Here is a 4948-nt window from a genome sequence, read left to right as displayed (position 1 = left end):
GGGGGGGGGGGGAGCCAGCCGGCGACGGACGACGAACCGCCCCAGGCCGAGGGGGGATCACCGCGGAGGTCAGATTGGGCTATGGGGCCCGGGCGCCTGGACCTGGGAGTATGGGAAGCATGCTTGCGCGCCGGTCTCCAGCCTCATTCCAGCTCGTAGATACAGGGGCGTTTCCAGGGCAATCTGGCGACCGAGCCTGGCCAAGGGGCGGACTGGGCGCACACGGAGGCCGGAGGGGGGGGGGGGGGGGACCAGAGGGGGCGTGTGAGCCGGACACGTCCATCCTAGCCGGCGCGTGCGGGCAGGAATTAGCACCCATCTCCGTGGCGGTGGCCAGCAAACGAGGACACCCCGCGGCCAATGACCGGCCCCCAACTCCCGGGCTGTTGTTCCCCGGCCTGAGGCCCGGGTGGGCTTGGTAATGGCAGCCCGGGCGCGAGCGAACTAGCCGGTCGGCGGCCCGGCCGGCCGCGCCGGCACGCGCTCGTACACAGGTGTGTGTGTGTGTGTGTGTGTGTGTGTGTGTGTGCGCGCGCGCGCGTACGTGGTACACGGCCGAAGTGTGCCTGGACCGCGGCAGGTCCCGCCAGGGGCACCTCACTTCTGCCCGTGCGCGGGATGCCTGCCGACCGGGGCCGGATCTCGGCGACCGGGCGCGAGCAGATGCGAGGGGCGGTACTGTGGCTGCCGCTGCCGCGCGGCATCACCGGCCGGCCCTTTGCCCGAAGGCCCTTCGGTGCAGGCATGCCGGAGGCCACTGGGCCGCGGCGCGGGGGGGGCGCGGGGGGGGGGGGGGATGAAGGGGGCAGTGCGAGCAGGTGTTTCAGGGGGGGGATAGGCTGCATAGTGACCCCCTTGGGTGCGGCAAGTCGCGCCCCGCAGCCTCGGTGTGTACCCCCTGCGCCGGGGGGCGGGAGCCGGGCCGGGCCCAGGGGCGGGGGAGTGGGGTCGAGAGCGGCGGGCGGCGGGCGCCAGATCGGGCGCGCCCGAGCTCTCCCTCGTCCGACTTGTCGGCGGGGGGGGGGGGGGGGGGGGCGGAGACCGCCGCGAAGGCCCGGCGCGCCCGGGCGGGGCGTCCATGTGCACGCTCGGACTCCGGCGGATCTGGCCCGCTCGGCCCGCCTCGGTCCGTGGCCGGGGATGGCCCGGCTCCTGCGGCCGCACCGGCCGGCGCCGCCGAGAGCTCAACCGACAGCGGGCCATCCGGACCTCCCCCCCCGCGCGCGTGTGTGCCCCCTCGGCGCAAGGGGCCTGAGAAAAGCCAGCGGGAACTGGACACCAAGCCGGAGGTTGGGGCTACTTGTGGCCGGGCCTCGGGGCGCACGATGAGTAAGCCACCGCGCCCAGCGGGGCAGGTGTTGCCGAGCATAACACGCGCACACGCACAGGGGTGTTCGGATTGCGGGACCCGGAGACCGGGCCTCGCGCGGTCGGCCGGCCGAAGGGGGCGCCCGGCCGCGAGGGGCGAAGAAGAGGAGCCGGCCGGGGGGAGCCACGCGCGGGAGTCTCGGCCGCCCACGCCGGTCAGCCAGGAGACGCCGTGAGGGCGGTGGCCCCGCCGGGACCGGCGCTATGTCCTTGTTGCGCGGGCGCCATTATTGTCGGGGAATAAAAATGCCCGCCATATTTGTGGTGGGCCGCCGCAGGCGGCCAGCCATCCGCACCTTGTCGCGGATGCTTGTTTCTGTGGCCCTTTGTTTCTTCCGGGCTTCTCTCTCTCTCTCTCTCTCGCATCCAGGCTGCCTGGCGCGTGGTACGCCTCGCCGAGAGTGGATGGCCTGGCACCGGGCGATGCGCCGGCCCGTGAGCGTGTGTTTGCTCCGGGGCACACCGCGATATTCCATCCCCCGGGTGCCGGCCGATTGCCCCGGGCCCTATCGCCACCCGAGCACAACCCAGCCACCAACGGAGCGCAACATATCACAACACGGCGCAGCACCGCACATATCCCACACCACACCGGCGCCCGGCCCCTTGCACACTGGCCTGCGGCTGTTGGCTGGCGCGCACCGGGCCCTCCGGTTCGGTTCGGCTCGGCCGCAGCCTGTCCCTCCCCCCTCCTCGCGCCCCCTCCGAAGAGGAGGTCTCATATGATGGCGGCCGGCCGCGGCGGCCCTCGCCGCCGCCGCCGCCGCCGCCCTCACCACGGCCAGCCTCCCCAGAATTGGGAGGCTGCATGTTGGCATCGGCCCGCGCATCCGCGCGCGCGCGCGCACCCACAGCTGCGCAGACGTGTGCTCGGGCGTGATACACGAGAAGAGTGAGCGCACGAAGGAGCCTGCCCGGCGCGCTGGCTCCCGGCCGCCGCCGGCCTCCGGGGCATGGGCCGCCGGCAGCCCCGAGGAGGGCCAGCGCGAGGCGGCGGGGAGCTCGGCCCCGGGCAGCCCCCCCCCCCCGGTCGCTCCTGCCAATACGCCGGCGATGGCACACACCCGCCCGAGGCACAAAATAGCACCATAGCCTCTCTGCCGGAGGAGGACTCCAGCCGAGGGGAGGCCGGGCGCGCCGGGCCAGGTCCATCCTCCCGGCCCCCGTCCATGCGTCCCGGGCCATTGGCCCCCACCCACGAGGCCACCGGGCTCCGCCTGCCCGGCTGTGCACAGCCACGGGCTCGCATGGCCCAGCGTGGCCCTTGACCGCCGGTCACGGCAGGCGCCCTCGCCGCCCGCCCGCCCGCCCGCCCGCCCGCCCGCCCGCCCGCCCGCTGCCTCCCTGCCTCTCCGGCCCGCTCGCTCCCTCTGTCCCTTGGCCTCTCTCACACGGGGGGCGGGGGCGCCGGGCGATTTCAGGGGCTATTTGCCGGGGCAGGGCGCCGGCCTCGAGTACATTGCGCCCGGAGTATCGGGGGTTCGGGGGACATCCCTGGGAGCAGCCTGTGGGATCGGGTTCATTTGTCCGGACGCCGGGCGCCGCGCGTGCCCGGGGAGGGGGGTCGTTTTCGCATATTGGGGGGAGATCCACCTGTTCCAACGGACCGGGTCGCCTGAAAATGTGTATCCAACCTCAAACTCGCTGTGCTGAATGGGGCAAGCGCTGACTTCGCCGACCGCGGCCGGTCGGGGCCTCCTCCGGCGGCCGGCGCTCGGCCGGTGCTCCGTGCTCCCGTGTGTGTGTGTGTGTGTCCGGCGGCAGGGGCTGCGAGGTCGCCGATGTGTATGTGTGTGTGTATGTGGGCGAGAGGGGTGCGGGGCCGGGAAGCGGGGCCAACCGGGATGTGGGGGGGTGCGCCGGGGCGGAGGGATGCGACGCGGGCTCCCCCCGATGATGGTGCCCGGGGGAGGAGGCGGTCGGCTTACGCCCCCGCCCCCCCCCCTGGACGCGACGAGGCGCTGGGCAGGGCCGGGGCAGGGGGGGAGCGGGCCGGCAACGCCGTCAGCACCGAAGGCGGCGCCAGAGGGGGAGAGAGAGAGCGAGAGACAGCGCAGGGCGGAGATGGCGCGCGTGCGCGCGTACGCGCGCGTGGCGCCCGACACCGCGTCCCATGCACTCGCCCGCGGCGCCGGGGTCCGCCCACCGGCGCGCAATGGAACTTGCCGGCTCCCGCGCCGAGGACGCACGGAACGGCGGCGGAGATGCACCGGGGGAGGGGGGACGGGGGGAGGGAAATGCACCCGCAAGCCCGTATCAACTGAGAGGAGATGGCACCATCGAGCCGTCAATTTAAATCTGAAACTCGCGCGCGATCCCCCCCCCCCGCCCCGGCGGTCCGGGCATTCTTGGTGGAGGACGTTTCACTGGGCCCGCTTCAACTGCCCGGCGGGGCCGCCTTCCACACCTTCCTGCCTGACTCCGGGCGGCCGGGCCGGGGAAGGGGGCCCCGAGCGGGGGGGGGGGGGGGGGTGGGGGGGAACGGCGCTCAGCGGAGTGTGGCAGCGCCCGGGCAAGTCAAGGGGGGACGGGCCCGGCCGGCCCGTCTTGCATGTCCGTCGCCCCATCTGCCGCCCCCCTTGTGAGGCGGCCGGCGGTGCTCCCCCCCCTCCCCCCGCACCCCCGATGCACCTCGCCGTGTGGACAATCTCCACCCGGCGGCCGATGCGTGTGAGCCGGCGCCGGCCGGCGCCCTGTTTCACCCCCTTCGTCTGGGGACATTCATCATGCCGCGGCCGCTTTGGTCGTGGGTAATTCGCCCGTCACCGTCACCCGGGGAGCAGGCCCCCGAGGAGCCGGTCCCCCCGCCGCCCTCCTCCCCGGCCTGCGAGAGGGAGACATACCGCCAGAGGCCCACCAGGTCCCCCGCCACCCCGGGCCCGGGCGCGACCACCGCCGGTGCCGGGAGACACACTAGCCGTCGAGCGGCATCCCGAACTGAAGGCCCCCCGGATCCGCGAGGGACTCTCCCCGCCCCCGCCCCCCCCCCCAGCCCCGGGGACCAGGGGGCGGACACACTTGTGGGGCCGGCGGCCGGCCTCGATTGGCGCGCCGGAACGCAATTATTCCGACGTCGGCCCGAATGGACGCCGGTGCTTCGGCCGACCGAGGCCAAGTTCGCCCTTCGCCCGCCGGCCGCGCCCCCTACCGAGGTGCTGGACCTCGGGGGGGGGAAATTGCACAGCGCCGCCGGCGCCCCGTCCTCCCTCGCGCTGGCCCCACATTCACGTAGTGCTGGCCGGGCCCTTCGTCGGCCGGCGCCGAATTCGCGCGACCTGGAGACCGGCGCTCACGCCCGCGCAACTCCGGCGCGCTCCTCCGACCGTGGGCCAGAGCATGGTGCCTCCCCTGCGCCCGCCCGCCCGCCCTCCGTCCTGGGGGGAATCTCAGAACGCCGTCTGTCCGCCAGCCGCCTCCCACGCCCAGCCGAGCGCGCCCTCGCCGCCGGGACCCCCTTTTGGCCCCCCTCCTGCTGGCGCATCCGAGAATTCTCCCCCTCCTCCCCTGGAGGGGTGGTCCCCTGTGGCCCCTCGAGACTCCACCTGCGGGCACACGCTGCGCTCCTTGCCCCCCCCCCCCC

This window comes from Fonticula alba, assembly GCF_000388065.1.
Source record: "Fonticula alba strain ATCC 38817 unplaced genomic scaffold supercont2.4, whole genome shotgun sequence".
Classification (NCBI taxonomy): Eukaryota; order Rotosphaerida; family Fonticulaceae; genus Fonticula; species Fonticula alba.
The sequence above is the reverse complement of the archived record's forward strand: the minus strand, read 5'-3'. Positions refer to the sequence as shown.